This window comes from Schistocerca cancellata, chromosome 1, assembly GCF_023864275.1.
Source record: "Schistocerca cancellata isolate TAMUIC-IGC-003103 chromosome 1, iqSchCanc2.1, whole genome shotgun sequence".
NCBI lineage: Eukaryota > Metazoa > Arthropoda > Insecta > Orthoptera > Acrididae > Schistocerca > Schistocerca cancellata.
Genome location: NC_064626.1, coordinates 714774201 through 714800056, shown reverse-complemented (window position 1 = coordinate 714800056; position 25856 = coordinate 714774201).

Below are 25856 nucleotides of genomic sequence, written 5' to 3'. Positions count from 1 at the left end.
CGCTGACCACTTAGCTACCAGGGGCGGACAGACTCTTGTTGTCTTAATAGGCGTTGCCGACCGAAGCGCCGTATTCTACTTGTTTACGTATATCTGAATACGCATGCTTATACCAGTTTCGTCGGCACTTCTGTGTGTAACAGTTTGTGATACAAGAGCGCGAATATGTTCGCACGCCAAAACTTCTGATAAAAAAGGCGGAATGAGAACTGAGGCAGCTGGTTCCCCACTTTTCTATCCGAGTCTTTTAAAGAGGAACATATTCACCATTCTTGGGCTCCGACAGAAGCATTTTTCGCTGCTATATTTTATGAATAAACGTTGATTGACTACTTGTATATTATGTCTTTAGGTTCTTATTTCAGGTACGTTTCTTGTAGCATAAGCTTCATCATCAGTGTTTCCTGGATTCACTTCAGATTTTACGTGGGCCTGTTGAATCGCTAGCACCTGAAGGTTATTGTTATACAGGGTGGTCCATTGATCGTGACCAGGCCAAATATCTCATGAAATAAGCGTCAAACGAAAAAAACTACAAAGAGCGAAACTTGTCTAGCTTGAAGGGGGAAACCAGATGGCGCTATGGTTCGCCCGCTAGATGGCGCTGCCATAGGACAAACGGATATCAACTGCGTTTTTTTTTTTAAATAGGAATTCCAATTTTTATTTCATATTCGTGTAGTACGTAAAGAAATATGGATGTTTTAGTTGGGTCACTTTTTTCGCTTTGTGATAGATGGCGCTGTAGTAGTCACAAACATACGGCGCACAGTTTTAGACGAACAGTTGGTAACAGGTAGGTTTCTTAAATTAAAATAGAGAACGGAGGTAAGTTTGAACATTTTATTTCGGTTGTTCCAATGCGATATATTGTGAACTTATCATTTCTGAGAACGCATGCTGTTACAGCGTGATTACCTGTAAATACAACACTAATGCAATAAATGCTCAAAATTATTTCCGTCAACCTCAATGCATTTCGCAATACGTGTTATGACATTCCTCTCAACAGCGAGTAGTTCGCCTTCCGTAATGTTCGCACATGCATTGACAATGTGCTGACGCATGATGTCAGGCGTTGTCGGTGGATCGTCCTTCAACTTTCCCCATGGAAAGAATTCCGGGAACGTCAGATCCGGTGAACGTGTGGGCCATGGTATGCTGCTTCGCGACCAATCCACCTGTCATGAAATATGCTATTCAATACCGCTTCAACCGCACGCGAGCTATGTGCCGGACATCCATCATGTTGGAAGTACATCGTCATTCTGTCATACAGTCAAACATCTTGTAGTAACATTGGTAGAACATTACGTAGGAAATCAGCATACATTGCACCATTTATATTGCCATCGATAAAATGGGGGCCAATTATCCTTCCTCCCATAATGCCGCACCATACATTAACCCGCCAAGGTCGCTGATGTTCCACTTGTCGCAGACATCGTGGATTTTCCGTTGCCCAATAGTGCATATTATTCCGGTTTACGTTACCGCTGTTGGTGAATGACGCCTCGTCGCTACATAGAACGCGTGCAAAAAATCTGTCATCGGCCCGTAATTTCTCTTGTGCCCAGTGGCAGAACTGTATACGACGTTCAAATGCAATTCCTGTTGCATAGAAATATGATACGGATGCAATCGATGTTGATGTAGAATTCTCAACACCGACGTTTTTGAGGTTCCCGATTCTCGCGCAGTTTCTCTGCTACTGATGTGCATATTAGCCGCGACAGCAGCTAAAACACTTAGTTTGGCATCATCATTTGTTGCAGGTCGTGGTTGACGTTTCACATGTGGCTGAACACTTCCTGTTTCCTTAAATAACGTAACTATCCGGCGAACGGTCCGGACACTTGGATGATGTCGTCCAGGATACCGAGCAGCATACATAGCACAAGCCCGTTGGGATTTTTGATCACAATAGCCATACATCAACACGATATCGACCTTTTCCGCAATTGGTAAACTGTCCATTTTAACACGGTAACGTATCACGAAGCAAATACCGTCCGCACTGGCGGAATGTTACGTGATACCACGTACTTATACGTTTGTGACTGTTACAGCGCCATCTATCACAAAGCGAAAAAGGTGGTCCAACTAAAACATTCATATTTCTTTACGTACTACACGAATATGAAATAAGAAATGTGGGTTCCTATTTGAATAAACGCAGTTGATATCCGTTTGACCTACGGCAGCGCCATATAGCGGGCCAACCATAGCGCCATCTGGTTTCCCCTCTTCAAGCTAGACGAGTTTCGTTCTTTGTAGTTTTTTCGTTTGATGCTTATCTCGTGAGATATTTGGCCCGGTCACTATCAAGGGAGCACCCTATATAAACAGAAATACAAATGAGCATTATTTCGTGGTCGTGCGGTAGCGTTCTCGCTTCCCACGCCCGGGTTCCCGGGTTCGATTCCCGGCGGGGTCAGGGATTTTCTGTGCCTCGTGATGGCTGGGTGTTGTGTGCTGTCCTTAGGTTAGTTAGGTTTAAGTAGTTCTAAGTTCTAGGGGACTTATGACCACTGCAGTTGAGTCCCGTAGTGCTCAGAGCCATTTGAACCATTTTGAGCATTATTATAAAAATATGCAACGCTATAAGATTCCGATATACTGTGAGACTCTGTTCATTGATGGTCCATGGCGAAATTCCTCTAACAGTGGGTAAGTTGTTATGTTTTCCTTACACCGGTATCTACAAAAAAGTGAAGCATGAACATTGAAAATAAACATACTACGTGGCCAAAGATACCTGGACGTAGAATTTCAGGAAGCAATTTTCATTATATGTTTTCAGATATAGTAATTATCAATCATTCTCTTCCTCAATGTATATAAAACCAGCCACATTTGCTCCTTACAACCACACCATAGCACAGAAAAGATGGGAGTAGAACTCCCTAGAATCTTTGTTCCTCCTTCGAAAACACAGGATGAGCTTCTCTCACGGGTCTCATTAAATTCTTGTTTATGCACAAAGGAATTACAGACATTGACTGCAAGTGGGCATGGATTGTAATAAATGGGGAAAGTTGAAAATTTGTGCCGGACTGGGATTCGCACCCGGGTCTCCTGCTTTCTAGGCAGTGATCTGACCACTAAGCTATCCGGTCACAGAGGTCATCGCAACTGCCCGGCCTATCCTAGAAAGTCTCTCGGTAGACCCAAATTCTCAACTTATCCACACATTACTAAGGTAGTGCCGCTTGCCCATTATCCTTATTACTCGCGGTATTTCGCCGATTCCCGCGTATATGTACAAATAAGGCGAGCCGGCCAATGATCTCTTCACTGTAGATGAACAACAGACTCGAACTCTTACTGGAATCGAAAAAATGCGGTGAGTAATGAAGAAAACTGGGCAAGGGTTCACTACGTTAGTGGTGCGTGGATAAGTAGAGAACTCGGGTTTGACGGGAGGCGCGCTAGGGTAGTCCGTGCCGTCGCACTGGCTGCTGTGTCAGGGTAGTCGCGGCCGAACCGCCGCAGCCGTCGGACGTGTGTGCCGTGTTCGTGTTGCAGCTCCCGCTGCGCGCGTTCACTATTGTCTAGAGCTTTTGGAATCAGTGAATGCAGTTCTACAAGTGTATAACGTACTACAACCTGAAAGTTGTCTTTCCATTTGGTTGTGAACGACCTAACGTGCTTGATATTGACGAGTCGCTTTTCAGCGATTTAAGTGTACGAGAAGGCGAAGTAAAAGGTTTACAGTACGATTTCTTAACGGATTCTTTGTATATTTGTCTAACAGCCGATGAAGTGTGTCGCAGAGTCATGATGAAAACAAAAGGTTCCTCGGAATTTTCGTACTTCGGAAGGTGAAGTCCTGAATGTCAGCATTAATTATGCTGCGACAGTTCGCATATTTAATTTACCATTCGAAAAGGAGTTCGAACAATCAAAGATACTCCTGAATCGTTCGGGTAGCTAATAGAGATACATTGTGAAAAGTGGCGAGTATCACGACACTTCAGTGTTGACAATGGCGCGAGGAATGTCAACATTGATACGAATAGGCATATACCGCCCTTTATAGTGGCGCGCAGATTGAAGGCACTAGTAGTTTATAAAGGTCAATCTGGAACGTGTGTTATCTGTGGGGCCACCGAGCATATAAGAGCCCAGTGCCCACACATTAAACCACAACTTAGAGACCCTCGCATCCTCCCCTGTACGGAAGGCAGCGACGCGGCCGACAGGGTGACGTATGCACAGGTGCTAGCAGACCCGCCGTTGTCGAGTTGCAACAACGGCCGCTCCGGAACTTCGCCCGCATGTCAACAACACCGGTCAACAGCCGGAAACTTCCGCTGAGGAAACCGGTAAACAGGAAGAGACGATGGATCACGACGACCAGCAGCAGGAAAATCCGCCTGACAGGGCGGCTAATAAGCAAGTGTAGCCCTGAGAAGAGATTCACGCTGACCGGCTCCATACCCAGGTTCAGTCGGGAGTACGGTTCCCGCCACAACAGAAGTAACGTCTGTGTTGTTAGTTTCGGCTCCCAGCAAGGAGAAAATTCGAGAGAGGAGCGCAAGTACCTCGTTGCATTGTGACTCAATACCTGGCGGCAAAGCCAATCCAAGAGAGACGCCTCAAAAAATAAACGAGCAGTTCGGAAGCAGAGCGCAGAAGAGACCCAAGAGCTCAGAAGGAAACTGGCACGCACGAAGAAGATAAACTGGCACGCTCGAAGAAGATCCTTAAGAAAAACACTCCGTAAGAGGTTGACTCTAGAAGAAAGGAGAAAAGTCAATGTCAACCACAAGAGCAACAAATCTCCATGAATGTCGACAGTCGTTCAGAGGAATCTAAGTAAATGTGTCCGGGCCGGCCGGTGTGGCCAAGCGGTTAAAGGCGCTACAGTCTGGAACCGCGCGACCGCAACGGTCGCAGGTTCGAATCCTGCCTCGGGCATGGATGTGTGTGATGTCCTTAGGTTAGTTAGGTTTAAGTAGTTCTAAGTTCTAGGGGACTGATGACCTTAGAAGTTAAGTCCCATAGTGCTCAGAGCCATTTGAACCTTTGAAATGTGTCCGAGACAAACACTTCGTGGTGGGGGGATGTTGATCAGTAGTATAATCCTCTAAGATGACGCAAACGTACAAGATAGCAACAATCAACATAACAGCATTGGATGTGACATAAAGTGGAAAAGTCTACGGGATTACTTGTACACTGCAGACATCCATGAAGCCATGCTTCAGGAAGTGGTTTTAAATAAAACAGCAATTATCAACGGATATGAATCCATTGTGAAGCTAGGGTACAAATGTGGGACGGCCACAATATATAAAGTAGGCATACAATCTGAAGTTGAAACTTTACTTGACACTGGATGAGAAATTACGGCGAAGTTGCATGATTTCCTTTTAGCCACACTGAAGCGCCAAATGGTATAGGCATCCGCATTCAAATACAGATATATGTAAACTGGCAGAATACGGTGCTGCGGTCGGCAACGCCTATATAAGACAATAAGTGTCTGTTGCTAGATCGGTTACTGCTGCTACAATGGCAGGTTATCAAGATTTAAGTGAATTTGAACGTGGTGTTATAGTCTGCGCACGAGCGTTGGGACATAGCATCTCCGAGGTAGCGATGAAGTGGGGATTTTCCCGTACGACCATTCTACAAGTGTACTGAGGATATTAGGAATCCGGTAAAACATCAAATTTCCGACATCGCTGCAGCTGGAAAAACTTCCTGCAAGAACGGAACCAACGACGACTGAAGAGAATAGTTCAGGGTGACAAAAGTGCAAACCGAGTGACAAAAGTGCAAACCTTCCGCAAATTGCTGCAGATTTCATTGCTGGGCCATCAACAACCGTCACCGTGCGAACTATTCACCGAAACGTCATCGATATGGGCTTTCGGAGCCGAAGGCCCACTCATGAAGCCGTGATGACTCCACGACACAAAGCTTTACGCCTCACCTGGGCTCTTCAACACCGATATCGGACTGTTGATGACTGGAAACGTGTTGCCTGGTTGGAAGAGTCTCGTTTCATATTGTATCGAGCGGTTTGTCGTGTTCGTTTATGGAGACAACCACATGAATCCATGAACCCGGCAGGGGACTGTTCAAGCTGGTGGAGTCTCTGTTTTGGTGTGGGCGTGTGCAGTTGGAGTGATATGGGACCACTGATATACGTCTAGATACGATTCTGACAGGTGACACATACGTAATCATCCTATCTGATCACCTGATTCCATTCATGTCCATTGCGCATTCCGACGGACTTGGGCAATTCCAGCAGGACAACGCCACACCCCACAGGTCCAGAATTGCTACAGAGTGGCTCCAGAAACAATATTCCCAGTTTAAACACTTCCGCTGGTCACCAGACTCCCCGGACATGAACATTATTGAGCATATCTGGGATGCCTTGCAACGTGCACTTCAGAAGAGATCTTCACCCCCTCATACTTTTACGGATTTATGGACAGCCCTGCACGATTCAGGGTGTCAGTTCTCTCCATCACTACTTCAGACATTAGTCGAGTCCATGACACATCGTGTTGCGGCACTTCTGCGTGCTCACGGGGGCCCTACATAATATTAGGCAGGTGTACCGGTTTCTTTGACTCTTCAGTGTGTATGCCCCAACTCGGTCCTATGGCAGACGTGCGAAAAACGAGTTTGTTTTAGAGAAGAAATAACAAATGTCAGAGTTCACATAATTTTAGGTGGAAATTATCATTGCGTGTTGCATCGAGGAGATGAGTGCCCTAATTTTAGCTTTTGTAAGGACTTACATCTTTTAACCAATGGACTAGGACTAGTTAGATTCTTGGACCCATCTTCGTTCCCGGGCGCAAACATACACATGTGTGTGCAATACAGTCTATCACATTGCTGCCTTATTACCGATATCCCGTGCTATTGCTGAAAGTCTCCTTGTTGCACTATATTGGTATGTGTGGAGAGGAAATATCTTCAGAACCTCTGTTCAAACAATAACATTTGCTTGACAGGCTGGCGGCTTAGATACGAATGATGTTTGGACGCAGTGCCTCGCTACCTCTCTCAATGGAAAATCAAAAATAACCCGCAGCAATAAGACTGGAGTGTTCAAGAGCTTATTCGTCACATTACAACCTGAGGATGTTGGGTCACCAATCAACGTAGGACACGTCAATGCCTCCTTGAGACACGTCCACGAATACTATATGGAAATCAGCTATCTGCCCCAGCCATCTCAACAGTTCGCAACTTCTTCCGTTTATCTTAGAATGATAAAACAACAGCTGCGGAATCAAACTGAAAAGAAAGATCCTGATAAAAACTGGAAACAGATCTGGACTAACATCATCAACACCATCCTCACGTCAAATATACTTCAGCATGGTGTGACATTGTTAATGAAATGATCATTCACCTACGCTCTCATTCCTACTGCAACCATTGCCAATTTTTCGACACCCTGGCGCACACTTTTGTCTGTAGTGAAAGGATACTGATCTGGAGCTGGACGAGAAAAAAGCTCGCGAGTATCAACAGAACGATAGGGCAAGCGATTAATGTTGAAGATGTCTTATTGTCAGACTGGAATTTGTTTGCAATGGCGAAAAACAGTGTCTGGCTCCTCGGACACTGCGCTTACTACATCGTAATGCGGAAACCTGTCAACCTACCCTTTATATTGAGGAACAACGTTACAATCTGAAGAAACATCCGAAATATAAAAAAGTGTTCCGAAACTTTCTTATTTGTACGTTGCCACCAGACTGAGGTTCCCTCAGGTATGGGTGTGTGTGTGTTTGTCCTTAGGATAATTTAGGTTACGTAGTGTGTAAGCTTAGGGACTGATGACCTTAGCAGTTAAGTCCCATAAGATTTCACACACATTTGAACATTTTGAACCAGGCTGAGGTTCGTTTCACAATACACCACATTAAGATAGTAAAAGTTCGATATTACAGTGGAAGTGCTTATATGCGGTAGTGCTATATGTACCTCACATGTGTAATAACTGGAAACGTCTCAGAACAAGATTTATCGTTTATTTATTTGTTTACTTATTATTTTCCTCGCATGATGAGAAGGTGGTGCTCAAGAACGAGCAATTTTATTTATGGTCTTTACATCTTAATTGTGTTAGTATCCATAACCAGAAGTTCAGTTAGAAGAAAAATCACAGGCACGTATGCGGCATCACATCGTTTTCTGAAGCACCCTAGTTAGCAGAAAGGACAATTCGACCCTTACTAGACAGTTAAGAGAAGAGGAATTCAGCAACACACCTCGGGAAGAACGCCCGGAACCATCGCGACACGATACGGAAACCTGGAATTGTAACCAAGACGAACTTTGAAGACATCGCACTTTTAGTCTTTCGTTAAAAGCTTCATCATTTCTATACACTTCTGTAGCCAATTCGGAAATGGAATACTATTCTTCTTTCACTGTCTGAATACTGTAATTTTATCTTCCTCTCTGGTAGTTGAGTTTTGAAGTTACTTTTCTGAGCAAGTTCGTCCACAGTTTCGCGACATTGTTTTCTCACTGAGTTCGTCAGTTGCTTAAACTAGTTTTTCAAGAGACTGATTACTCCCCTTCTGTGCTACATGCCGTACATACCGTTAATCTTCGGAGTTCGCTGTAGTTACTAGAAATGCTGCTATGTTTGCAATCCCTTATTCTTATTCCTCACTGTTGTCTACGTTTGTCTAGTTGAACTAGCTACTGAGCTTCCTTCAATAATTCACTGTTTTCGATTAAGCATACCTCTCGACGATACAACAACTTCTCTTACTTTATCGGGCTCTCGCTGACAGTTTTAGGTTTCTGCGACAGCTCCGTAAGTCTTTTACAGAGAACCTGTAGCGCCGCATCCAACAAGGCCTGCGAGTGAGAGAAATCGCGCACTGGTGCGGGCCCAGTTGTGCTGGCCACGTGTGCGACATTAGGGGGAACAAACTGCGAGGGGAGGACGCTGATTGCATGCGGAGAAAACTGCTGCCGCGCGCGGGTCCTGGAAGTCTAACTCCCCTACAGTAAACACGCAACACATGGCAGTGCAAAACGAATTCCAGAAAATATCAAAAATGTCTCCAATTACAAGTTGTGATTCACTGTAAATGATTTCATATCGACCATTGATTGTGTCCACGAACGGAAACTTGGGATGAATGGCTAAGGAGTGCGAAATACAATGATTTTCACTGTTACTGAATGCAATTTTCTTAAGAACTGATCTTGACCTTGAAGATTTCTTCGAAGTGATAACTTGAAGTGAAACACCCTAAGTAGATAATTTAACATGACGACAGAACAGAGAGAAAACAGCGACTTGATGTTGATTCATACTTACAACGTTCTCGCTTCAACTTTGACTCGATTTAATAACTAAACTTCATTGCCAAAGAATTTCGTAGTGACTATTGATAAATCATAAACATAATTTATACATTGTATTTGAAGAAGAATATAAACTTCTGAAAAGCACAAACAAACCCATGTCTAGTTTTAGGTCCTGCGTCTGAATTGGGTAAAAAATCTCCATGGAATTTTGAAGAGCACCTAAGTAAAATTTTGTTGCTTTACATTTATGTAAAAACATGCCTATAACTCACAACGTCTACATGAAGTTTAAAAAGAAATCACACCATGCGTTTAATTTTGCTTTTTTTATCCTTTGTAATACTTCGTGTAGTTGTACTGGGGATTTGCTGGTGTACTTTTATGAGGATTGCACAATTCAGTATGCTACTGTTCCTTATCTTATGTTTCGTTTTTATTTTTTGATTTCTCTTTCTAACGATCGATAAGACAAAAAAATACTAAGGCGTGGTGACTTTAGTGACCAGTGGTCAGGCAAAGCAAGATTTAATGTAGATGGTATCTGGATAAAAGAATGTACAGTTTCTCGGTCAATTGCATCTCGTTTAGCAGCATTTCTCCACCCGTGAGCCCTGTAAGATGTTTCGGTAAGACAACACATCCAATTTAACGATTGTTTATCCCAGCACAACATGTATTTACTGAGAAGCAACACTGAAAAATTATCCACACAGCGCATATTTCTCACTTCTCTAATGTGAGCTACGGGTATTTTTAAAACAGCCGCTCATGAAGTGAACTCTATCGATGAATTTATCAGCGGTGAGGAATTATCAACGAAAACGTAGTCGCTGTAGAATTACACTGGATGTCTTAGGCTATGCTCTTGTGGACGTGTCCATCATCTTCGAGCAGCTACATCTCCACAGTACCAGAAAACTTGGCCATATTTGAATGGGCATTTCAGTTAAAAATTATCCTTACAACCACTGCTTACATATTTAGCATCCCCCCACTAAAACACCCTAAACTTGACATCCTGGGGAAACATTTTCTTGGAAATTATTTAGTAGTGTTTTTGTTGTTGTGGTTTTCATGCAAGCATCTTCATCTACGAATAACTACTGCAACATACGTCCATTTCAACCCGTTTACTGTATTCATCCTTGGTCTCAGTCCCTCCCTCCCTCCCGCCCTCTCCCTCCCGCCCTCTCTCCCTCCCCCCCCCCCCCCCTCTCTCTCTCTCTCTCTCTCTCTCTCTCTCTCTCTCTCTCTCTGTACAATTTTTACATCCCGCCCCCACCTTCCCAACTACCACACACATCCGTTGATTGGCTAATTGACGAGTCCTTGTTGCCTTAAGATATGTTATATCAATCCATCCCTTCTTTTAGTGGAGTTATCCCATAAATTTCTTCTTTCCCTAACTGGATTCAGAACCCCCTGATTAGTTTCTCAACCTACTCATCAGATCTCCACCTCTTCTGTACCATCCCATTCCAGAAGCTTCTGCTCCCTTCTTGTCTGAACTGTTTACCGTCCACGTTTCTATTTCGTACAAAGCCACGCTCCACCCAAATACCTTCAGTAGAGGCTTCTTATCAGTTATATTTATGTTAACCATGTTTTTTGAAAATCAAAAGAGTCTGGATCGCATACAAAAATTTGTTAAAATGGTGATCGTTTTTGTCAGTTTAAGACCATCTTTTGATCGATCACTGTAATATAAGTACATTTACAGACTTTGAGTAACATCTAACAAACTGAAACATAAAAACGTAAGAATAAATGGTTCAAATGGCTCTGAGAACTATGGGACTTAACGTCTGAGGTCATCAGTCCCCTAGAACTTAGAACTACTTCAACCTAACTAACCTAAGGACATCACACACATCCATGTCCGAGACAGGATTCGAACCTGCGACCGTAGCGGTCGCGCGGTTCCAGACTGAAGCTGCTAGAACCGCTCGGCCACCCCAGCCGGCAAACGTAAGAATAACTAAAAGAGGATATACATTATGTTATCAAAAGTATCCGGACACCTGGCTGAAAATGGCTTACAAGTTCGTGGCGCCCTCCATCAGTAATGCTGGAATTCAATATGGTGTCGGCCCACTCTTAGCCTTGATGAGAGCTTCCACTCTCGCAGGCATACGTTCAGGCAGGTGCTAGAAAAAGGTTTCTTGGGGAATGGCAGCCCATTTTTCACAGAGTGCTGCACTGAGGAGAGGTGACCGGCGTCCACGTGGTGTGTGCGTCACGGACTGTGATTATGTGCATACATTCACGTCCAATCGTATCCTCTTTCATTTGCCCCACCCTGTTTTATCTGTGTGTGTTAGGCAACATTCTTCAACCTTCGTGTTTCCAAGGTCATCAACGCCGTCTACAGTTATTTGTTTTGTTGGTGATTCATCATGGCCGGCCGTTGTGGCCGAGCCGCTCTAGGCGTTTCAGTCTGGAAATGCGCGACCGCTACGGTCGCAGGCTCGAATCCTGCCTCGGGCATGAATGTGTGTGATGTCCTTAGGTTAGTTAGGTTTAAGTAGTTCTAAGTTCTAGGGGACTGATGACCTCAGCAGTTCCCATAGTGCTCAGAGCCATTTGAAACATTTTTTTTGATTCCTCATGATGTACACATTGCCTTGATTACTAGCGGCTAGCGGTGTATGACAGACACTAGTGGATCTTCGTATCTGCCATTCCATGTCAACATGTAGCAGTGGCTAGTGGCTGATTATGTCTCTGATCGGGACGCTTCAGGCGGTTCATATCGACACTCTTCAGACCGTCTCTATGGCAAGAAAATGCGTCTCCTTAGTTTATCTTTTTTGTGATTACGCTCTACGCGTCAATGCCGAGTTCACGAACTGCACATAGAGGGCAGTCCTCGTTCTTATAATTGCTATTGGTTTACTGTCTCTAACTTTGCTTCTGTTAACTTCTCCCTCGAGCAATTATTTTATGATGTTATTTATCTCAGATTTTACTCTTTTTTTACAATTTTCTGCTACTACTTTTATGTACATTACTTTTGTAACGTCTTTACTTACTGTGCGGCCTCCTGGTTGCTGTTGACGTCATGGGGAAGGCAGTGGGTGGAGCCTCTCCCAGTTAACCCGTAGCTCACCACGCTATCCAGCAGTTGACGTTCGTTTCTCAACATACGGTATCTGCTACGTTCACAATCTTGACGTGCCACCATTGGGTATATTTTCATTTAATTATTTTTAACTCTGTCTGTTTCAGTTTGTTAGATGACTAGTATGAAGTTGGCTTGAAGCTGGGCTTAAAATGGCTGAAACCGGTCATCATTTCAATAAATATTTTTATGGCTATGATGACTGTTTTAATTTTTTTAATATTCAATTTACATCGCTGTTCTTGTAATGATGTTTACAATAATTATTAGAAAATTTTATAGTTTTCAGCGAGAACAATAATAAAGAAGAAACAGAAGTCGAGCAAGTTCAGCCTCTTACAGACCTTCCAACGAAGAGGCGTTCGTAATGACAGGCGCTGCACTGACAGTTTCGAATATCCACCTGAAGAAATAAGGAGTGCAATGGTGGAAACAGAAGTTGTACATTCTATTAAATGTTACAAAAAAGTTGTATAATCAACTGGCAAAGAAGACCACACAGTCGACAATTAAACATTTCTCTCCAAAACAGTGTAAAACTTCAAAAATGTCAAGCACCTAGCGAGTACCCTTCAGCTACAAAGGATTTACATACAAGGAAATCCGTAACGGAAACTGGACTGACTATAGTACCATCAGATTTTTCCTATTTAGATGATCCAGAGGTTAATTAGGATGTACATGGACTGAATGTAAATGATTTTAGTTTATTGCTGTGTACTTCAATGTTACATTTTTAAGTGTAGCGGCGTTTGAAATGCGGTGCTACAGAATGATGCTGAAGATAAGATGTGTGGACCACGTAAATAGTGAGGAGGAACTTAATATCATTACGAAAAAAAAGAGATTTGTATTAAAACTTGACTGAAAGAAGGGCACGGTTGTTAGGACACATTCTGAGAGAGCAAAGGGTCACCAATTTAATACTGGAGGAAACTGCGTATGTATTTGGAGAGGAGGAGGGGGAGTGGTAAAATCGCAGAGGGAGACCAAGAGATGAGTACAGTAAGCAAATTCGGAAGGATGAAGGTTGCAGTAGGTATTCGGAAATGAAGGGGCTTGCACAGGATTCAGCAGCGTGGAGAGCTGCATCAAACCATTTTCAGACTGAAGACCGCAACAAGAACAAAACGAGTTACGTGGCCGAAATATTGTGCCAGAGCGACACAAACATCCGGCAGTAGACCCGATTATTACACATGTCAAGATCTCGCCGGGAAAGACTGAAGAGTTCCAGCAAAATATTTGCCTTAAAATGCATTTTAGAAAGATAATTGCTATTTTTGGTAAAAAGACTAAGAAACTCTGCTATTTTAAACTTAGTATGTGACTAAACGAGTACCTAGTCCCATATTTTACATATAAAATGATTCCTGATTTGCGCCGTGATTCCACGGTACGTCGCCAAGACAAAATTTACATGTTTCTCCAACAGAATGACCACCTTAAGCCAAGTAGCATGCATTCCGAAAATATCGATCATATGCAAGTCAACTTGCACTTTTCTCACATTACTTACTGAAAGCCATGGATCAAGGCGGACAGACATATGCAGTATTTCTCTATTTCCGAGAAACATTTCTGTCTGTGTCAGATCTAAGCTTATTATCAAAAGTACAATCCTAAGCGGTGTCGAGCAAAATTTTTAACTGGATTGAGGATCTGTTAGTAGGGAGCACGCAGCAAGTTAACTTGGATGGAGTGTCACCACTAGATGTGGAAGTAACTTATAGTCTGCGCCAGGGAAGTTTGTAGGAACTCCTGCTGTACATTAATGACATTACAGACCATATTAATGGTAGTCTTAGACTTTTCGCAGATGATGCAGTTTTTGCACTGACGGAAAATAAATCGCAACACCAAGGAGGAGTTGTACGACATAGACTAAAGTTTTTAGGCGTCTTTCTACATCTGAAAGATGATACCTGTTTAGGTTTCTAGCCAGTATGAGGATGCGAATCAGATTTGCTGTAAATACTCGCTGTAATGGTTGTGAGAGTTATTTATCTTTGAGATTGGACTTGATGAGAAGATGTTAGTCCAGAATGCGTTTAAGGCAAGAAAGGCGCCCTTATCAACATCTCACTGAGTTCGAACAAGGTCGTGTAATAGTGCTACGAGAAGGTGGAGGTTCCATCACCGATATTTCCGAAAGACTTGGCAGGAATACAGCCACTGTACATGATTGCTGATGGCAGCGGTGGAGAACGTACAGTCACAAGAAGACTGGGCTCCGGATGGCCACTTGCCACTACCGAGAGGGAAGATCATCGTGTTCGGTGTATAGCTCTGTCTTATCTTACTGCATCTGCAACAGCAATCTGAACAGAAGTTAGCACCATAGAGACACAGCGAACTGTTACAAACTTTTTACTTCAAGGACAGCTCCGAGCCAGACGCTCTCTACTGTGTATTCCCAATCAACGCCACTTGCGACTTCGTCGGTGTTAAGCGAGACGTCGTTGAAGCGCAGAGTGTCTGTTTTGTTTTCTGATGAAAGCTGGTTCTGCCTCGGTGCCAGTGATAGCCGTGTATTGTTTACACGGAGGCCAGTTGAGGGTCTGCAACCAACATGTCTGCATGCTAGACACATTGGACCTACACCGGGAGTTGTGGTCTGGGGTGTGATTTCGTGTGATAGCAGGAGCACTATCGTAGTTATCCCACGCACCCTGACTGCAAACTTGTACGTCAGTCTGGTGATTCGAGCTGTTGTGCTGCCATTCATAAACAGCATTCCAGATACGTTTTCCGACAGAATAACGCTCGCCCACATACCGCTGTTGTAACCCACCATGCCCTAAAGAGTGTCGACATGTTGGCTCGGCCTGCTAGTTCATCAAAACTGTCTCCAGTCGAGCACATATGGGACATCATCAGAGGACAACCGCAGTGTCATTCACAAACAGCATTGACTGTACCTATATCGACAAAGCGTAACCGGCATGGAACTCCATCCCACAAACTGTCATCCAGCATCTTTACAACAAAATGGACGCATGTTTTGCATGCTTGCATTCAACATTGTAGTGGTTTCACCGGTTATTAATGTATCAGTACTTCACATATGCAGTGGATTATTTCAGGCTTACATTACTCGTTATCCTGCAGTTTTAATCACTTAAATATGTTACCTAGACAAATGTATTCCCTAAATTGCATTGCTCTACATTAATTATTTTTTGATGTTACGCTTTTATTCTGTCAGTGTATGATTAAATACTGTCTAAAAGAAGGTGCAAAAATATTCGGTCAGATATTGATAAGAATTCAAAGTGGCGCAAAGACTGTATACGTGCTTCAAATATTCATAAATGTAAAACTGTGCACTTCACCAAACGAAAAACCGTAGTATCCTATGACTATATATCAGTAATTCACAACTAGAATTGGTTGAATTCATAAACACCTGGGTGTAACAATTTGTAAGAATATGAAATAGCATGGCTCAGTCGTAGGTGAAGCAGTCGTCAGAATGCGGTTCACTAGTAGAACAGTAAGAAAAACAGCCAATCTACAAGTCTCGAGCTTTCATGCGACCCATACGAAAATATTGCTTAAGTTCCTGGGATCCTTATCAAATAGGACTAACAGGAAAAATTAAACGGATATAAAGAAGGGTAGCAACCATGTTCGCAGGCTTTTTTGACGCATGGAAGAGTGTCACGAAGGTGCTGAAAGAACTGAACTGGCAGATTCTTGCAGGTAGACGCAAAATATCGCGTGAAAACCTACTTAGAACGTTTTTATAACCAACTTTAAGTGTTCAGTCTAGGTATATATTAGTCCTCCATATATATCGTTCCCGTAAGGATGGCGAAGAGAGGGGGATTAATTACAGCACGCACAGAGACATTTGAGCAATCATTCTTCCCACACTCCATACGTGAGTGGATCGGGGAAAAGCCCTAACAAATGGTACAATGGAGCGTAACTTCTGCCGTGCACTTCACAGTGGTTTGCAGAGTATAGATGTAGGTACAGAGGTGAACGTCGATTTATGGCGATGAAAACGAGTGGAAATCTTTTTAAATTTGCGGAAGTAGCACAGCACGCCACTGTTTCCCACCAGTTTCCCAGTTTCCAGAAGAAGGCATCAACAAAAGGCGGATCCAGAGATTCTGGAAAGAAAGACGCTGTACGTAACCTAAACAAAAGCTTACATTTTTATTTTCAATTGAGTTACATTTGACATATTTTTGTTCATCATGTCGAGCACCGGTCTATATTTTGTTGAAGTATTCCAAAAGTTAACTACCACCAATCATTATCTTACAAATGCTTTTAGGAGTATTTGTGCTGTTACTCATTTAAGGCGTTTCTTCCCGTCTTCGGATGTCTAGATTTTCGACACTATGTTTCCGTTCGTATCGAGGGACACGATATTCTGTGTATGTGAAAAGTGGTCTTCTCAGAGATTCTAGAATGTATGGGATGAAAATGGCTCAGGTGGGAATGTTGCAGTGACGTGCGATTTCAAAGTCTGCCCTCATAAAACGAGTCACGTATTACTGCAATAGCTCAGCGTGCAGGCGTTCCGCCGGGCCTCAGACTTCAGGAAGCTACAGAATTCCCACAGCTGTGAATAACAGTGAATAAAACGTGCATGACGGAACGTATTGGTTTCTGGATCGAAGGTATTGTTCAGGACAATTCACTGCCTAATCTGATTACTGTGATTTTCGTCCTCGGCAGCTCTGAAAGTTGCTACAGAGCTAAATTCGGGTAAATAGCCGTGCCGTATAAACTGTCTGAGGAGCTCGTGAGGCATTTGGCGATGAGATGGTCCTAGTGACAGGTTTCGCGTGATAGACAGCGTAGATGAACCGCTTCTGCGAGAGATATGCTGGTTTACACATGATGAAAAGTGCTGGAAGAATAATAATTGGCTCTTAAGGATACTAAAAGCGTTAGGAACAACGCAGTTACCTTCAAAAACATAAAGGGTGGAGGCCACTAGAGGCCCTGGACGTGTTCAGCGTACCATCCAGAATATAAGTACAAGAGCACGCAACCATCAGCTCCTGTGAATGATGTACGCTATTTTTAGTGGAGATTTCCATTCCGTATTCTGTATGATGATGGTAACGTATGCGTCTGTAATTCTTCACTTATTCAGGTACCTGAAATCATAAAAGAAGCAACAGGCCTCCGTTCCGCAAACTCTCTTTTTTGATACAATTACCACCAATTCACTCGACGGGCTAGTACTTTCTTCAGTCTCCCCATCTCATAACTGCTGCTTGATAAACTCCTCTATCATAAGTTGGAGGTGAAGGTACCTGGTAAGGTATCCAAAATACAGGTAATTCATTCCCAGTAGGGATTCTCGCTGTGTTACTGGAGTCGCCGATAAATGAAAATGGCTCAGGTGGGAATGTTACAGTGACGTGCGATTTCAAAGTCTGCCCTCATAAAACGAGTCATGTTTCACGGGAATTTGTATTCTACCAGCAATTCTTCCACGTCCTTTCTACCTGATCCCACTAAACTAGCCGGCCGGATGGCCGTGCGGTTATAGGCGCTACAGTCTGGAGCCGCGTGACCGCTACGGTCGCAGGTTCGAATCCTGCCTCGGGCATGGATGTGTGTGACGTCCTTAGGTTAGTTAGGTTTAAGTAGTTCTAAGTTCTAGGGGACTGATGACCACAGCAGTCCCATAGTGCTCAGAGCCATTTGGACCATTTTGGACCCACTAAACTGGTGGCTTGCTTCAACTTGGGGCCCAAATCTCACCAGACCAATCTTCTTCCCATAAAACTTCTACATTTGCTATGAGCAGTTTTTCGTCTACATCTGGTGCGCTTACCTCCCTCCAGTGCACCAACACAACTCGTTGTCGACATCCTCACTTTCATCCAGTGGCTCCATTAGACTTAAAATATTCACAGAAAAATCGGCTACCTGTTCCTTGAGTTAATGATACCTCGCTTATCGGCTTTCAGTGGCCGTACTCGCAGTTTAAGCGGTCTGGCTTGGTCATGGTGCAAACCTTACGGCATTCTGGCACCTCTGGTAGTTTGTCCCAAATAGAACAATGTCCCACTGAGCTTCACAGAGCGTCAACAGAGCTCAGTTTTGGCGTGATGCTTAAGCAGAGTCCAGTCACAAATCACGCCTGCTCGTGGTAGGGCTTACCGCGCAAGCCTAGAAGTTCCTCTTTTTCTGCCCAAACATTCAAAACCGCTGATCGCAGCGTATGTACATTATTCCCGCGTACCCCGGTCAACCTGCAATGAGGCGGGTCCAACTTCGTAGCTCCACGATGTCCATTCTCTCTACTGACACCTGTGGTTTCGTGTCCACTATAAACTCATGTTTTCCTTTCCCTAATAAGCCGCTTAAGCAACGTTAGGCCACTGTTGTAATACACAGTTTAATCGTGCTCACGTTTACGGGGAGCGCCACGCATTGGTCACGGAGCCCGGGTTCTTTTTAACGTCAGAATGGCATTACCACTTAACACACACCTATTTCGTCCTCTATGGATTCTTGACAACACTCGCGTTTCGAGTGCTCTATGCACCCACATTTCCTGCATTACGGTTACTTACTTTCCCGCCATTTATGGTCCGGTCATGAACACCGATAGCAAGTGGTTTTTGTATTGAAAATTTCCTTCCTGTCCCTCGGTCGGCTAAGCGCCTCAATTTCTACTAAGACCACTGGGATTGCTATAGTATCACAAAGGATCTTTGGAAACTCTGTTCTTACTTTCCGCGACACTTCACCTAGTGACCACTGTAGGAAGATATCTGATACCCTCTGCTCTGAAACATGTACTATGACTTTATTGGTACTATCATTGTGCGTTAGCTCATAAGTTTTAGCACTGAGCTTCTTAACTCTAAGAAACTTGCTAGCAATTTCTCTTGCCTCCGGTATATCATATTCAGTTGTCCCACACAGCATATACAATTACAATTTTTTACTTTAGCCATTCAGTAGACCTTCCCTTAGGTCCCCCAACGTTCTGCCATCCGTCAATTTTGTATAACACATAATATTTAGCATCGCCTGTCAACCGCAAACAAGTCTCTGGAACTGCCAACGAATGCCATAAAATCCACCAGGACAAACATGGAAAGCTAAGGTTGTTGCACGGTCATTTAAGCAACTATAACTAGAAGAACTCCTCATACTTGATATAATGAAAAATACGCTGTGCCATGCACATCGCAGTGGTTTGCAGAATATACACTCCAATATACACTCCTGGAAATTGAAATAAGAACACCGTGAATTCATTGTCCCAGGAAGGGGAAACTTTATTGACACATTCCTGGGGTCAGATACATCACATGATCACACTGACAAAACCACAGGCACATAGACACAGGCAACAGAGCATGCACAATGTCGGCACTAGTACAGTGTATATCCACCTTTCGCAGCAATGCACGCTGCTGTTCTCCCATGGAGACGATCGTAGAGATGCTGGATGTAGTCCTGTGGAACGGCTTGCCATGCCATTTCCACCTGGCGCCTCAGTTGGACCAGCGTTCGTGCTGGACGTGCAGACCGCGTGAGACGACGCTTCATCCAGTCCCAAACATGCTCAATGGGGGACAGATCCGGAGATCTTGCTGGCCAGGGTAGTTGACTTACACCTTCTAGAGCACGTTGGGTGGCACGGGATACATGCGGACGTGCATTGTCCTGTTGGAACAGCAAGTTCCCTTGCCGGTCTAGGAATGGTAGAACGATGGGTTCGATGACGGTTTGGATGTACCGTGCACTATTCAGTGTCCCATCGACGATCACCAGTGGTGTACGGCCAGTGTAGGAGATCGCTCCCCACACCATGATGCCGGGTGTTGGCCCTGTGTGCCTCGGTCGTATGCAGTCCTGATTGTGGCGCTCACCTGCACGGCGTCAAACACGCATACGACCATCATTGGCACCAAGGCAGAAGCGACGCTCATCGCTGAAGACGACACGTCTCCATTCGTCCCTCCATTCACGCCTGTCGCGACACCACTGGAGGCGGGCTGCACGATGTTGGGGCGTGAGCGGAAGACGGCCTAACGGTGTGCGGGACCGTAGCCCAGCTTCATGGAGACGGTTGCGAATGGTCCTCGCCAATACCTAATTTGCTGGGAAGTGGCGGTGCGGTCCCCTACGGCACTGCGTAGGATCCTACGGTCTTGGCGTGCATCCGTGCGTCGCTGCGGTCCGGTCCCAGGTCGACGGGCACGTGCACCTTCCGCCGACCACTGGCGACAACATCGATGTACTGTGGAGACCTCACGCCCCACGTGTTGAGCAATTCGGCGGTACGTCCACCCGGCCTCCCGCATGCCCACTATACGCCCTCGCTCAAAGTCCGTCAACTGCACATACGGTTCACGTCCACGCTGTCGCGGCATGCTACCAGTGTTAAAGACTGCGATGGAGCTCCGTATGCCACGGCAAACTGGCTGACACTGACGGCGGCGGTGCACAAATGCTGCGCAGCTAGCGCCATTCGACGGCTAACACCGCGGTTCCTGGTGTGTCCGCTGTGCCGTGCGTGTGATCATTGCTTGTACAGCCCTCTCGCAGTGTCCGGAGCAAGTATGGTGGGTCTGACACACCGGTGTCAATGTGTTCTTTTTTCCATTTCCAGGAGTGTAGATTTAGATGAAGATTTAGATGTAGTTGTAGATGTAAATGTAGGGAAGACTAGCGTGGAGACCTGTATCAAAACAGTTGTTGGATTGTAGATATGAATAAGAATAGCAATGTTAATATGAATGCTGAAACAAATGACTGAAATTTTGCAGTCTTTATCTACTAATCATTGTCGTATGTTGTAACGGACTTCGAAAAACAGATGTTTCTGCTGTCTTTTTAATTTTTTTTATTTATTTTTATTTTTGTATGAACGTCTGAAAGCGTCCAGTACTTTTATATATTCCCTTCTTCATAATGGTCAACGACTTTTCTCATTACTAAAGGCTTCCCGAGGTCAGTTAATGTTCTTTTACTTGTCTACATACTCAGAAAATACCGTTTTTGATGGGTGTGTTCCAAACTGTAATCCATGAATAGCATTAAAACAGCAGTTTCGTTTGTCCATACATGGTGTTGCATTGGAAGAGACGGTATCTGGATCACAGGTGTGGCTTCCTTAGTGCCAGCTTACGTAAAAGGCGCTGCAGGCTCCTCATTTGAAGGCAAACATCACCCGTGTCATATCGAGTAGAAGCTAACTGGTAAACCCGCGTTAAGCAAACCACGGCGGTTGGCGTGTGCTGCGGGCTGCCGCAGCTGCTGCAGCAGGCGCACGCCCGCCGCGAGATCCACAAGCTGCGTCGCGCTAGCTGCTCTGTGATATCACGTGCTGTTGGGGATCAGTCACCATAGTCCTCGGTAGACCAGTGGATGTGTCAGTTTATCACAGTTTTCAATATCACAGGAAAAGTAGCAACGATGAGCCACTTTGGTCAGCAATAATAATAATGTCGTGTGACGAGGGCCTCCCGTCGGGTAGACCGTTCGCCTGGTGAAAGTCTTTCGATTTGATGCCACTTGGGCGACTTGCGCGTCGATGGGGATAAAATGATGATGATTAGGACAACACAACACCCAGTCCCTGAGCGGAGAAAATCTCCGACCCAGCCGAGAATCGAACCCGGGCTCTTAGGACTGACATTCTGTCGCGCTGACCACTCAGCTACCGGGGGCGGACTGGTCAGCAATGGAGGCATACATCCACTGGAGCAGCAATTCTACTCGTCTTCCATAGGATTGTATTACATACTTGGCTTAACAAATGTTGCTCTGGTATAATGCTCTTTCGACCAATCGAGGTGTGGTACTTTAATAACCTGTAGAATAGCATACGATGTGTCAGCCGCCAAGCAGTGGCGTTAGCGCAACTGGTATACCAGTCTGCAACTACTGTGCTGTAGCCACGGAATTTTTTTCCCAATCTTTCTCTAAAAAATTGTATCGTTATGAAAAATTGTATCGCTCATATTTCTTCTGGAAGGAACGGCAATAATGATGATGATGATAATAATAATAATAATAATAATAATAATAATAATAATAATAATAATAATACTCATGCTGGTGCATCCTTGGCGAGGTACCGGATGGTTATAATTAAAGTGCATCTACTCACAGACATCCAATGTGGGCTGTAATTATCGTATGCCAGCGAAAATTCGTATATATTCTAATGCGTTAATGCTGAACTGATTTGCACTGGAAAAAATATTAGTTCCAGTTTTGGCCACCAGGTGGAAATCTGGCACTGTGAATGTAAGAAAGGTTTCCATATGTAGTGGATTATGAACGAGCAGTGGGCAAAATATGTCAAACAAGTGAGAAAGGCATAATGTTGATGTTATTACTAACCACCACTTACACAGTTTGTTCAATATGAGCACCAGAGACGTCGACGAGATGCTGTACAGCGCCAGATTTGCACCTGTGGCCAAAAAAAGTATTTCTTTTTAGAGTGTATATCAGTCCTGCATTAACGTATTACAATATCTATCAATTTTCGCTGCCATACGATAATTACAGCCTGCTCTGGACCTCTGTGAGCAGCTGCACTTTAATTATAACTACCCGGAACAATCGAAGTATGATTCGGTGTCGTGGCGAAATGAATATTTAGCCTGATATTGGGTGAGCCTTAGACACGGCCAACTGATTCAGATCATATTTGGCAGGTCGCTTGTGTTCAACCTAAAATGAAAGTCTCGAAGACGCTGAAGCACAACATCCTCCCGCTTCTGAGTAAGTTAAGCTCATGAAGTGCAATATATCCTAAATTGACGGGACCGACAGATAATTGAAAAACGAGCTTTTTTCATCATCATATATCATTCATATCAGCTGCAGAGTGAAAATCTCATTTTGGAAACATCCCCTAGGCTGGGGCTAAGCCATGTCTCCGCAATATCCTTTCTTTCAGGAGTACTAATCCTGCATGGTTCGCAGGAGAGCTTCTGTAAAGTTTGGAAGGTAGGAGACGAGGTACTGGCGGAAGTAAAGCTTTGAGGATGGGGCGTGAGTCCTGCTTGGGTAGCTCATTTGGTAGAGCACTTGCCCGCGAAACGCAAAGGTCCCGAGTTCGAGTCTCGGTCCGGCACACAGTTTTAATCTGCCAGAAAGTTTCATATCAGCGCACACTCCGCTGCAGAGTGAAAATCTCATTCTGGAATTAGTTATTAATTTGATTTAGAGGATATAGTAAATGCCGATCGTTTAACCGACTCGTTAAAAGTGTTTACGTCAATTGTTCCAATTCCAGGAAAATTAAAAATTTCATGTACAAAACATATCTTGAGAAAATTTTGAAACCATACATTGCTCCTAACAAATTTTGTCTGAGACTGGATTCCTGGAGTAGACAAACTAATACCGTCACATATTATAAAAAGTTTATACTTGTAAATGACGGGTCATCTGATTTGCACGGCAGATGAAATACCCCCAAACTGTACACCTGTGTGCCAACCATGTGTTGTTGGTTTTTATCCCAATGTTAAAAACTTTATTCCGAGGCTTTAAAATGACAGTCTACTTCTGGAAACCCAGGGATAATTGCACAACCGCGACCAGTATGTATCAAAATTAATTCACAAAAAACAAAAGTTTTTAAACGTAAACGAAGTCTGTTTTCCGCCGAATATTAGGAAGGAACGATGTAGTCTCGCAATGTTGTATTCATTAGGTTTTCTTGGTGCTGGGAGCATATTTGCTTCACATGTTTATATGACAGTATCACCCATTAGATGTTCGAAGGAAATTGATTACGTGTAACAGAGAGCTATTGTAAAGTGACCAGGACTAAAGTTTTAAATCTTTACCAATCAAATTCGTCTGAGAATTTTTTTTGCCTACCTTGTTGTTATTCCTTATTGATTTACTTACCTTATTATCCTTCCAGTTTTTATCAATTTCGAAACGGAAAAAATAAGAAAGCGAGAAATACCTCCGTAATGTATAGGGAAATCGAATACCGGTTATCTGCTCTGCGGTCAGAGGCCTTGGTCGCTAAGCCAGTGGCGCTTCCGTTGAATGGCGTTTACCTCATGGGTACATAAGCGGTAGTCGTAAAAGTTTCTTTCCTCAACTGCTAGGAAAATAAGTGTTTACAGACTCCATATATGTTGAAAAATGCTCAATTTTCACTTATCTACACTCCTGGAAATGGAAAAAAGAACACATTGACACCGGTGTGTCAGACCCACCATACTTGCTCCGGACACTGCGAGAGGGCTGTACAAGCAATGATCACACGCACGGCACAGCGGACACACCAGGAACCGCGGTGTTAGCCGTCGAATGGCGCTAGCTGCGCAGCATTTGTGCACCGCCGCCGTCAGTGTCAGCCAGTTTGCCGTGGCATACGGAGCTCCATCGCAGTCTTTAACACTGGTAGCATGCCGCGACGGCGTGGACGTGAACCGTATGTGCAGTTGACGGACTTTGAGCGAGGGCGTATAGTGGGCATACGGGAGGCCGGGTGGACGTACCGCCGAATTGCTCAACACGTGGGGCGTGAGGTCTCCACAGTACATCGATGTTGTCGCCAGTGGTCGGCGGAAGGTGCACGTGCCCGTCGACCTGGGACCGGACCGCAGCGACGCACGGATGCACGCCAAGACCGTAGGATCCTACGCAGTGCCGTAGGGGACCGCACCGCCACTTCCCAGCAAATTAGGGACACTGTTGCTCCTGGGGTATCGGCGAGGACCATTCGCAACCGTCTCCATGAAGCTGGGCTACGGTCCCGCACACCGTTAGGCCGTCTTCCGCTCACGCCTCAACATCGTGCAGCCCGCCTCCAGTGGTGTCGCGACAGGCGTGAATGGAGGGACGAATGGAGACGTGTCGTCTTCAGCGATGAGATTCGCTTCTGCCTTGGTGCCAATGATGGTCGTATGCGTGTTTGACGCCGTGCAGGTGAGCGCCACAATCAGGACTGCATACGACCGAGGCACACAGGGCCAACACCCGGCTTCATGGTGTGGGGAGCGATCTCCTACACTGGCCGTACACCACTGGTGATCGTCGAGGGGACACTGAATAGTGCACGGTACATCCAAACCGTCATAGAACCCATCGTTCTACCATTCCTAGACCGGCAAGGGAACTTGCTGTTCCAACAGGACAATGCACGTCCGCATGTATCCCGTGCCACCCAACGTGCTCTAGAAGGTGTAAGTCAACTACCCTGGCCAGCAAGATCTCCGGATCTGTCCCCCATTGAGCATGTTTGGGACTGGATGAAGCGTCGTCTCACGCGGTCTGCACGTCCAGCACGAACGCTGGTCCAACTGAGGCGCCAGGTGGAAATGGCATGGCAAGCCGTTCCACAGGACTACATCCAGCATCTCTACGATCGTCTCCATGGGAGAATAGCAGCCTGCATTGCTGCGAAAGGTGGATATACACTGTACTAGTGCCGACATTG